Raw genomic sequence first — 12821 nt, 5'->3', positions numbered from 1 at the left:
TATATATATATAGTTCATAAGTGGCCACCAGGATCATGCAAAGAAGAGGGAAATTGCCTATTGTAGTGTAGTTTCAAAAATGTCATTTTTAGAAACGGCATATTTTGTGCAATTCGGTTAACACGTCTTTCAACAAATACAGGGATATCTTAGGAAGTACCTTTAAGGCTCAAGTTTCAGATTTATATTTATTCGAACTTAAATTTTCGATTTATAACAAATCTTAATAAGAAAAACTATAATAAAATTTTATACAGTCGCCACTGTAGATATATTTCTGTATTGGTGATATTATTTAACTAATTAATCAGGCTGCCCTTACTCTAACAAATGCTTTTATCTACCAGAATTCACTCTGAAAACAACAATAACAACAATAAAAAACATTGCCTAGAGCATCATTAATCAAATATTTAAATTTGAAGTTTCAACTAAAACAGACACTTTGAATTTTGAAGCTATAAATGTTCAATTCCATATATAAATATTCCAAATAAGATGTTTTACAGTTTTATTATTCACAGCTTATTAAATAGAATAGAACGTTCTCAACATTAACAGCTTTTGTGGATAAAGCTCATAAACTCATTCTTATTTTTCACAAACGAGAATTCTCCTTTCTATTTTGTTCACTGGATTTATTGAATTTTGCGGGAACTTCAACAGTTATGGGGCCTCCTAGTGGTATGTCTGCAGAGTTATACCGTTAGAAACCAGGTTTCGATACCCGTGGTGAGAATAGCACAGATAGCCCTTTGTGTAGCTTTGTGTTTAATAACAAACACCACCAACAAAATAACATCCAGTTATGGGATTAATAATTGTGTGTGTGTGTGTTGTGAAGTTGGATTAGTCGTGTTAGTTACAGCGCAAGATAAGTTTATTATGTTATTCTTCTGTTACATTTAACTTGCTCTTATTATTGTACGATTCTGTTATTAATTCAATTGGTTACTTATTAATATTTATCTTAATAAATGTCAGTATTTTTTTCTTACTATCTACATCGTCCTGCTACCCGACTCTATAGAGAAAGAGTAAAATGTTTTATAGTAGTATATCGCAGATGAAAGCTGCTCTAAAAGAGCTGTTTAACTTTCATAAGAAGTTGTTAGAGAGTATTGTTTTAAGTTGTAAGGACTAATGTCAAGTTCTTCATAGAACACGAAGTCTGCAACATAACATGAAGTAAACCACTATTGCTTATATGTTCTATAAGTTATACGTTATTCTCTTTCTTGTTACTTTCATTAACATCGTCACATATGTACGGTGTTTAACATATCTGACTTTTATCATTTGTTATTATATATTCTATTATCAAGATTATTTCACATTACTAGTTTAGTATCTGGATTTAGGACTAACCTAAATCTTCTAAATTGGTCGAATCTCGTGCGATATATTTGGGATTATGGCTGAAATATCACTGACAGCAAGGGTACCCAACTGATGAAACAGTGCATTTTAATCAATACAATTAAGAACAGTATGTTAAATTACCTATATTCATTATCAAGTTAATTTTTTTAACTCTGTGAAGACAGTTAGCTTTTACCAGAAGATAATAATAATAATCAAAGACAGAAAAAAAAATCCCCATTACAATGTCAATTATATTTTTAAAACTATTTAGAAAACTTGTATACCTACATACAGATGTAAAAACCACATGTGAAGTATAAAGGTAACAGAAACAGTGGATATAATGCGTGTTTTGTTATTTTTTACAACATAGTGTAAACAAGAGTGCATATCATCAATGGTTAAAATTTTGCGCAAAGATTACTTGACTCAGTGAAGAGGCGATGCTTGTTTGGGTCCCTGTACCAGCTTCTTATCGCTTTAGAATTAAATATCAAGGCATGTGTGTGTTTTTATCTGCTTGAGCAAATTGTGTGATTGTAATTAAGATTTTAATAGTTTCTGCTATTGGATCCAAACAAGTCATGAACTGATGAGTGTTATATAAATATAATAATAACCTACATCCAGACCCAAAAATTAAAAATAAGTATTTTACACCCAACCAAGAATAATATTTATCATCACAAAGTGTACTTGTAACTTTTTTTTAAAGATATCGTTTAAAAAGTTGTGTAGTTTAATTATATCAATCCATCCAGAAAATGCTTTTGATAATTTTGATATCTTCAAAGACAAACAAAGGACAGCGGTAAATCTATGGACTTACAATGCTAAAATCCTGGATTCGATTCCTCGCAGTTGACACAGTAGATAGTCAAATGTGTCTTTGCTTTAAAAAATAAACAAGCTGGTGTTATTATTGACAGTAGATACAAAAAGAAAACCAACCAACGAAACATTAATGAAACATTCAAGTAAAAGAAAATCATAAAATGTACAAAGACATTCATGAAAAATAACTAATATTATAATATTAAAAAATTAATATGTATATTAATCTATAAGTACAACTAGTTTAAATGTGGTTCTTCAGTGTAAAACAAAAAAAAAAAACAATAACTTTAAGATAAAAAAAATCTTCACACCTGAGTTAAAGAGCTTGGAAATAATATTCATAAGTAAGTTTAGTGTAGAGAATAACAATAATCCAAGCACCGATTTGTTTCTAAGAGACGATATAAATATAATAAGTGTGTTGTCTATTACAGCAGTAGAAATGCAGTATTTCAAGATCTATACATATATTTCAACCAGCTTCTTCTCCCAGAGCTTGCAGACATGCCATCAATCATAGCGTCGTAAGCGAACTTTATCCAGTATCGGATCTTTGACCTGTAGTTATATGTTTTTAACTGCTTCCAAATAAACTGTATTATCATCTCGTAAACCGTACTTATTTTCACGATGAATCGTTTGTTTTTTTTTCTGTTTTAAAGAATATTCAGTGCGCTTGTATAATATACCAAATTTTAAGAAAAAAAGTATCCATTAGTTATATACGTTTATACGAAACAATTATAAAAACACTGAAAACAATTTATCATATAAGTACTTAACCACACACATTAACAGAGACATAACTGCTCAGGATATACAACAATGTTATTTCATTATTTCTCTGAAATTAGTATATTGTTTTATAGTCTGCCATTCTAGCCAATTCAATAATGGTGAATCTCAGAATAAAGTAAGGATTTGATTGTTTACTAGCTGGAGTACCCATCTCCTGGACGGAAATTATGTAAATTCATGATTAATAAAAGGTTATCTTAGGACATGAAAAGTTTCTTCCCTTATATGTAATTGTAAAAACCACTAAAACGCCCATAAAAACAGCAAAACACAAAATGTAAACCGCAAATTTGCATGTATCTCCGCATGGACTCAACAAATCTTCATGCCAAATTTGGTGAAAATCTATCAACAGGGAGCGAAATACTAGTTTAAAAAACGCAAAAACGCCCATAAAAACCGCAAAACTGAAAATTTGTATGTACCCCTGCCTGGACCTAATGAGCCTCTATACCAATTTTGGTGAAGATACACCCACACTCTGCGAAGTAGTTAACTGGACATACAACAAAAAAGAGACATTATTATTATATTTATATAGATACATATAATTGGCGGTTTCCTGTTTAAGAAAACAGGAAACTTTAACCAATAAGAGATTATCAGCTACCTAAATGTGAAGAAGAGAAGGAATTTCTTTTTCTTCATTTAATTAAACAACAGCTAATCTCTAGTCGACTAACATATATTCCTTTCTCTTCTTTCAACTAACAGCTAATCTTGTATCGACCAAGATATATTTCTTTCTTTTCATTCAACCAATAGTAAATCTCTAATCGACTCTCTTCATTCAAGCAACAACCAATCGCTATGTAATAGAAAAAAAATAGTTAGTGCTGCGTTTATTTTTTATGTTTACAAAAGTAGAAATGAGGTTATGAATATGAGATCTTTACCATGAGAGGGACATCAAACGTCTGACGAGTTTTTGAAGAGCCTGGAACTATAAAATTCAGCACTAAATCACTGCTTAGCAGAAACATATATCTTCAAATTGTTACCCGGTAATCTTAAACCAGCCAATATCGTCGTTCATTCAAGCAACTGTTAAATAACTTTTATGTTCTTATATTTTTAATTTTGGCATTAGTTAATCTTTTAACACTTGATATATTCTATTTTCTCGTGTAAACAACGACTAATCTCTGATCGAATAACATATAGAGACTACTTGCATTAGTACTAAATTTAATACGCATATACTTCAAAGAGAAAACATGTAACTCAATTTTCTTGCCCCCCAGTGGCACAGCGGCATGTCTGCGGACTTACAACACTAGAATCCGGGTTTCGATACCCGTGGTGGGCAGAGCACAGATAGCCCTTGTGTAGCTTTGTGCATAATTAAAAACAAAAACAATTTTCTTTAAATTAATCAGTAAAAGCAAAAAATAATGATAAAAACTGGGTATCATATAAAAATCACTAATATTAAAACAAGTTTTTAAAATGAATATTTTTTAAATTAACTATATTTCTAATTGCACCACTTTATTAACAATTTTGAGTCTTATAATGCCTTTCACACTTCCTATCCTGCAACACAAATAACTAAATGAAAGCGACATTAGGTGTATATTATATAAATAATAAGCCTTTTAAAAACGTGTAGTGTGCGTTTCAAACACAGTATAATTATAAAATATGTTTTATTAAAAGTTCTAAAACCATATTCGAGTGTATTATAACTATCTGACGCATAACAAAAACCATTTCACTATGTTAACTCTCTAATATCTGTTCCTGAGAAGAAGCACTCGCACAGTACCTAACGCCAGGTCCTGTGTGAGAGTGACAGAGCCCTATCAGTGAACACCGGGGATTAAAAACAGCTAGAGCGTTCTCTGACACGCTGAGAGTTTAGTTATGAAAGACACTTAATGTCGGGAGTAAAATATATATAGCTTATTTTTATAAACATATTTTTAGCTTTTAAAGCGTTGGGACTGAGCTCCAATTTCAGTTGCCAAAGCGGCGCTCCAGCGCGCTCTGGTAGCAGTACACCCCTGAATGCTAAAGAATAAACATATTAGCTAATCCCATGCAAGACGAGATATTTCTAGAGTGAATTAATTGCGACCTAATAGCTGACTTCAAGGTGATTTAATTATGAAAATGAATGAGCAGAGATGTATTAGCCTATCATAAGATGATTAGTTACCGAAACGAAAGATTATGTATTTATTAACTCATCTCGAGAGAGATAATTACTGGAATGAAAAATATAGTAACGTATTAACAGATTCTAGACAAGCGGTTAAAAGAATTAAAAAAAAAGAGAACTGGATGAATTTCACACTTTTAACTTGAAAAAGAAAGGAATAACTAGAAACATTATATATATCTATATAATTATGTTAATTGACCTATATATCTGCATGACCACAACTTGAATGGTCTGGTGTACTCCGAAACGAAATAAACGGTCTCACTTTTCCTTTCTATCGAGTTGTGCATTTTCTGCTTTGAAAAAGAGTATCATTCTTAATGAATAAAGTAACGTGAAGCTAAACAATTCTCTATTCCTGGAGTAGCCATTTTCATTAAATAGTAATTAAGGTGTGGAACTGTGGATCAAAGAGTTTAGGATTGAAGATGTGAGACTGCTACACGAACCCCGCTCTTTATTTGTGAACAGCTCTACAAATGACATTCAGTTTACAGTTCTTGTGATGGTGGATGCTGCAGTTGGTTGGTTGCCTCCCTTCTGGCCAGTTGTTCAAAATTAAGGGCAGCTATATCTGAATCCTAGGGGGGTTTCTGTTCTGGAAGTTAATCCCAAAGGCGCATAAGTAGCCGTAGAAGTTGAAAATTCCAATTTGAATTTTAAATCCTTCTCACTTGATTAAACAAATAAGTTATACATTACGTACCCCTGTTTGAAGTGCAGTTAAGAGATTATTAAAAAGTAAAGCTAGATGATTAAGTGCACACTCTGAATGGGTGAAGTCGATGAAAATGGTTTCAGTGCCCTAGCTGTTTGTTCTTCATCATCAGATAATGTACTGCAGAAGCCCTTTAACTGGAAATGAATGATGAAGTTGAAACCTTTGACTAAAAATTGTGAAAGATAAAATTCCGAATCAAAGACGGAAGCCACACAACTTTAAAAAATACTTTTTGTTTGTGTATAACCAAGTAATTAAAACTTCTAAATGTGCTTAGTGTGCTTTTAACCCTTTATGCATCAGCTATATCTAGCCTTTCCACAGTGAGAGCTAGGAGGTCTAGTGTAGCCTAGTGGTTATCTTGTCGATCTGCGGATCCAACGTTCTCGTCCTGTTATCGCATGAAACAAAATCGCTCTTTGGTTTGTGGGTGCGTTATAAGGCTGACAGTCAAAACTCATCCCCCAGTGGCACAGCGGTATGTCTGCGGACTTACAACACTAGAAACCGGGTTTCGATACCCGTGGTGGGCAGAGCGCAGATAGCCCTTTGTGTAGCTTTGTGCTTAACTACAATGAAACAAACAGCCAAAAATCGCTGTTCGATCAGAATAAGAATATTCAAAGAAGAATTATTAGGTCCATCCCCCCTCTCAAAGAAATATCTAGGAATATTTTTTTACATAATTATCAAACGCATACATAAATGTGCTGTTTTTTTATTTTGTTCCCTATTTTTATACAGACAAGCACGGAGAACGTGATTCAAGATATTTATAAATCTTAGAAACAGGACTTGTAAAAACTAATTATGAATTGAAAATGTGGTTAATTATTTTGATAAATCGTATTTATGACGTTACACAAATATCCGAAAAAACAACAACAAAAAATAGAGTGCTGGGAAGTCACGTTCATGTTACTCGGTGGGTCAGAAGTAAGTTTACGGACTTATAATACTAAAAGCCGGAGTTCTATTCTCCTCAGTAGACAACTCAAATAGCCCATTGTGTAGCTTAATGATAAAAACAGAAACAACAACGACAAAAATCGGTTCACAATAGCTAATGAACGATGTGTTGCTCTAAACAGCTGCAAATGAAAATGATAACATACTTTGGGTGTATATTTGTAAGGCACCTCTAGACAGACTATTAATATAGGTACTTAGATTCTCCGTAGTAATTGAAGCATCTTGTTATTTGTGTTGACTAAATAAACAATAATGATATACTCTTTTGCACGATGAAGGGTTTGTTTTTTAATAGCTGTTACACATAAATGCATCGTTTTCACCATTACGAACTATATAAAAGATACATTTTTTCCAAGTACTTCGAATGAATTTGTTTGTTTCAGTTGCCTCCACATTTGAAAGTGTGGAACGTGCTCAGTAACATATTGTGGCTAGAACCTTGGACTCTCCGATTCAAAAAATCTTACGCCTGGATTTCTTTTTGATGTCCTGAAGTCCATATTGAGTTAATTGGAACAGGACTGGTTATTCATAATAAAAATATTATGCAGGTAGGCCCCATTATGTAGTCTAATTGGAAATTCCCAGATTTGTCCAGGCTATCTATTGTGCATATCATTTGTCCGATAACATATGAATAATTTTCCTTTTGCGGACTTGAATATCCAAGAACGAGTACCTACTCATCTCTGAGTTTCTTTAGTTCCTAAACTTGAACTGATCCACCTGTCCTTCGCTAAGAAATTTGCATCCACAACCAGCAAGTAAACATTTGCCATAACTATACGAATAAAAAAACAAAATTGAACAGAACACCAAAACAGCAAATAATCAAATCTAATGACGAAATGTACCTGTCTTCCGCGTGACTAACTAGTACAAAATGCACTGAAATAGGTATGTATTTTCACAACAGGAAAAGCGAAACTTGCACACGATTAATGATACACATATATTTTAAGAAATGAATGGAGGTGTTATTTGCTTCTTAAATGATTTTAGTGTAGTATGACAGTTTTCAAGAATGAAATTATTATTTTGTTCAAAAATCCCCAGATTCAATCAAACTATAATGCACGTACGACTTATTCGATAAAAAAGGAACTTCTTATAAATAAAGAGTGAAAACTATCATGATGCATGTTATTAAAACTGTTGTTACTTCCTAATGGTATTACTTTTAGCAACAGCACATACACAGATACACTGGATATTAGTACAGAGAAAATAGAGATCGATCTGAAATGTTATGAAACACGCAATTCAATTTATTATTTCTAGTATCACAGCAACTAAGGTACGAATTTAACATTCGTAAGTTTTATTGAACTTTGATACACAAATCTTGATCCGAAGTTATAGCAGCCCGAGCTCATAACCTGTGGTTGTCTTTAAAATCATTCAATACATTTTGAATCAAGGAATCAGGCTATAAACGAAAACTAAACTTAAGAGCAGCTCCCAGAATGCTGTTCACTTCGATACAAAAGACACTTTAAGTAATGAAATGAAATATATTTTCTAAATTTAGAAGCGAAACTCAATAACTAAACTGACAGGTATAGCAAGCATTCGAAACAGTAATCTTTCAACGATATTAAAACTATTCGCTAATATGAGCTGGTATCGATAGACATGAAATATCCTAGACTCCAGCAAAGCTAAAATAAATTTCCTTTGATATGTATATACATAACTGTTACACTGTTGAGTATTAAAATAAATGTATACATTATGAGTATTAAAATATAATGTTTTAAGTAATACAATTTTTTAGCGAACTTATACATCTGAATACTCATGAAATTATTTACACAAGTTCAAAAGATTTTAGTTAAAAATAAGGATCTTTGATAGCAGCTAAATCATTTTACCGTTTCAGTTAGACAACATAAATCAGTTAAACTGCAAAATTTCGTTCGTGCTTCAACTAAAGTTTCTGTTATTTCTGGTCAAAACAATATTTCATATTTCAGAAATGCTACTTCATATGCAAATCATTTACGATTCTCACGCATTATTTTGAAAAGCATAATTACTATTATTTCAAATTCAGTTAGAGAAGATAGTACTTTGCATTGTCATGGAACAGTTAAAATTTTGACTTTGTTGTTGTACATTTAGAACACAGACGTGATGATAGGCCAATATTTACAATACAGACTGGCTGGACGCGTACAGTATGTGTTCCCTGTACTGATGCTAAGATTTGTATACGAAAGTTATATATATATGTGTATATAAAGAATCGATTATTTGAAATAAACTGAAAAAAATCAATTCATGTTATCATCTATTTCATATCCTATTGATGATGTCTGAAAACATTACTAGAAAAATATATTAAAGTCTGAAAAGAATATGACCGAATTTTAAGAATATTAAAAACCTGTCACACAGTATTCCCTAACTACAGTCGAATACTGATATGATCAAATTCAATATATAAATTTATAAGGATGTTCACACCTTTTTCTTGTTAAATTTAAGACGAGGTTACCTTGTTTCAAATGTGGAAAACCAATTTAGTGTGAAGTGGAATAACCATAGCATAATTAAATATTTCACATGATCTGATGTAATGTTTGAACTTTAAAGTGTCCAAAATAAATAAACAAGAATCGGGATTTCGGTAATTGGCAAAAAGAGATTTTTGTGACTTTAATAGGAGCTCATTTGAAAACTTGGCATAGAACAGACTAAAATTTATTCACTTACATACTTTACTTACTGAGGCAAACCTGAGTAAAACTTCTTTCCACATTTGACAGGTTGGACCTATTTGACACATATAACTAATCTTGAAAATATTTCAACAATGTCTATAGTTTATAATATTCTTGAACAGTAAAAATACTTTATTTTGGCATAACATACAGTTTTATAAAATTACTTCTCAGCCAAGCAAGCTACCACCTACATAGGAAGTACTGCAATGGCCTGACATCTGTTGGTGAAATTTCAACTAATTTTCTAGGGCAGAATATGAGCATGTCCTATGAGCAAATAAACACTGGTTGTGTACAACAGTGTTTGTTTATGCACTTGTATTTTTTTTATTTTATTCTTGGTGTTCAAGCTTCAAATTGCGTCGAAAATTCGAGGCGCTTGAGATTTGAAATGGTGAAAAAAAGTCGTGATTTTAAGCTACTATATCAAATGGTAATGACGCATGTTAACTTGATCAGTTACATCTGAAATAAACAATAAAAGCTCAAGAATACGTAATAAAACAAAAACAAAAGTCGAAGCTATAAATAAGACTATTTCTTGTCTTGGACAATAAAACGTACAAAGCAATGTTTGTGTAACGTCAACAACCATTAGTACAAAAGAAAAACTCATTATTAAAATAACGTTCCTCTAACTAGAAAGTTTCCGCTATAACGTGCCCTAGTAACCGATATCTGTAATGCGTAAACCTTTAACTCATAATAATTTGTTGATTTATAATCGTATGAAGGTTTGAAAACATGCAAACACTTATTGATTTACGTCGTTTAAAGTTTCAGTTATGATATCACCATTGTAAAATAGTTATTAAATACCATTAGGAAAGTCTAAAATGACATTGTAGAAGTAAAATATTAATTCAGTAAGTTTATAATAGTTATACTACATGAATTTCCACAGGGTCCCCGAAATTTTTCTGTTTCAAGAGTAAATAAAACGAAAATTACGAGTAACAAATATTATTATTTCTGGCTTTTGAAGTTCATATGTCATGCTGTGTTGTAGCCTACAGAGTGTATAATTCTTCTCGTGATTCATGGCATGCACACATTTTAATAACGTTACGACAGTACAAGTTGCAACTTTAAGCGTCCCTTATGTGACTTCATTCTAGTGTTTAATGACTGACAGACAGACAACACACTAGTGTATGGTGGTGAGAGTGGTTAAAACAGATGACCCTTTCGGGGAAGTTATAGCTTTAAAACACTAATTTTTTTTTTCAATTTACTGTTGCAAAAATCTTCGAAGTGGTTTATGGGTTTCTCTGAACACTGTTTCTCTTAAATACTGTAAAATGTTTATATATGTAAGAACTCGACTTAGTAATCTTTCATGCACAATCATTTTGCCTCCGTAAACAGCTGTAGAAATGTGTCGTATACAATAATGCTTTTATTTAACCAGAAATTTCCGCCTGTTGTTGGTGTAAAAACATATTAAGCGTGCTAAAGTATGTTATTCATGCATAGAAAACATGACCGTGACGAAACTGTAAAGTCAGCAGTGTTTACAGTTCAAAGACTAATCATTGAAACTACTGATTGATGAAATACTTTCTTCCAAAATATTATTAAGTAATTTGTTATTATTATTTCAAAAAAAGCCAAAATAAAGAGAGAAAAATCAAGAAAGAAATAAAATGTCATAAACTTGTCAAAACAAGTTATCTATAAATAGGTTTTCGAATTATTAACCACAAATATTTCACACAACATATTGGTTTACAAATGAATGAATACACTTTTTTTATTTATGTAATAAATAAAGTGTAAGTAGTGTTACAGAGATAACTTAATAGCTCGTTATGTAATACATTTCGAAGTGTACTTTTAGTGCGCGAGGAATACATCAATTAATTCTGTCTGATCTGTTTGCCTATATGATACGTCACCAGTGACGTCGTAGTCAGTGTTTTATTCAAGACCATATTATTATAAGTTTCGATATAAAATAGAAAAATTACAAATATTTAGTTCATGCTGCTCGTAAATGCAATGTACAAAATCGTTATCAGGAATCTTAATAATAAACATATTCTAAAACCCCTTAGTTAGAAGAAATAAGAACCATTTTCTTAAAGCTTTCTCCCATTATTCGCAATGTAGAAAGTGGTTTGTCGTCACATCTGTACGATTAGACCTATAGAGTCATTAGTATGCTAATGAAAGTTAGGTGATAATAAGAGAAAACCGTTAAACAACAATAACTAATAAGCTATAAGTATAAGTATTTGGAAATTCAAGTAATATGGTTAGAATAGTTGAGTTTTAGCCACTACCTATCATTTTATATCAAACTGCTACAACGAAGTGGCATAAAGAAAAAATATATATACGTGTAAAATGATTAAACTTTAACAACTACTTGCCCTAAAGGAAAAAAAAAATCACCTGAGACGCAAAGAGAATTATAAGTTCTTTTTTCTCTCTATAAACAATATTATATTGGTGATTTGTTTGTTTGTTTGTTTTTGAATTTCGCGCAAAGCTACACGAGGGCTATCTGCTAGCCGTCCCTAATTTAGCAGTGTAAGACTAGAGGGAAGGCAGCTAGTCATCACCACCCACCGCCAACTCTTGGGCTACTCTTTTACCAACGAATAGTGGGATTGACCGTCACATTATAGTGCCCCCACGGCTGAAAGGGCGAGCATGTTTGGTGTGACGGGGATTCGAACCCGCGACCCTCAGATTGCGAGTCGAGTGCTCTAACAACCTGGCCATGCCGGGCCGTTGGTGATTTGAATACGTACTGTTTCAGTGTGGAGGGTATCGCAGGGATCATGGAACACTATCCAGAACAGATGATACTTACAGTAACTTCATTTAAAGGCAGGTTTCATATGCCGATTGGAATGAGGGTATACTGAACATGGTCCTTGATGCGAGAGATTTTGAAGCACTCTTTACCATGTCAAAACAGTAGGTTTCAATTCACCTTTGAGAAAACTAACACTAGGATAAGTAGTTTCTAAAAAAAAAAGCATCTTGAATATTTGATTTGATTTATGGTCGTCCTACATTTACTAACCAAGCTACGACTACTGTATACTCTAATATACGAAATGATATTCTCAGTATGATATTTTGGATACGTGCTTTAAGACAGCTTTTATATGACGAAACATCTGTTAGATGAGTCCTTGCTCAGATCTTAAAATATAACGTTGATAAACGGAAACATTGGCACATGTAGATATGTGGATCTTGAAAGTTGAGTTGG

At 32.2% G+C, this 12821-nt stretch overlaps 1 long non-coding RNA gene across 1 annotated transcript in view; it reads right to left on the bottom strand.

Moving 5' to 3' along the window:
- LOC111084167 overlaps positions 1-12821 on the bottom strand; it is a 26488-nt gene that overhangs the window by 4695 nt on the left and 8972 nt on the right. Inside the window, exon 2 of the long non-coding RNA XR_002609424.1 lies at positions 2195-2257. This is a non-coding gene — a long non-coding RNA (uncharacterized LOC111084167). The remainder of the gene's footprint in view (positions 1-2194; positions 2258-12821) is intronic.

This window comes from Limulus polyphemus, unplaced genomic scaffold, assembly GCF_000517525.1.
Source record: "Limulus polyphemus unplaced genomic scaffold, Limulus_polyphemus-2.1.2 Scaffold149, whole genome shotgun sequence".
Classification (NCBI taxonomy): domain Eukaryota; kingdom Metazoa; phylum Arthropoda; class Merostomata; order Xiphosura; family Limulidae; genus Limulus; species Limulus polyphemus.
This window is presented reverse-complemented; position numbering and strand designations above follow the sequence as displayed.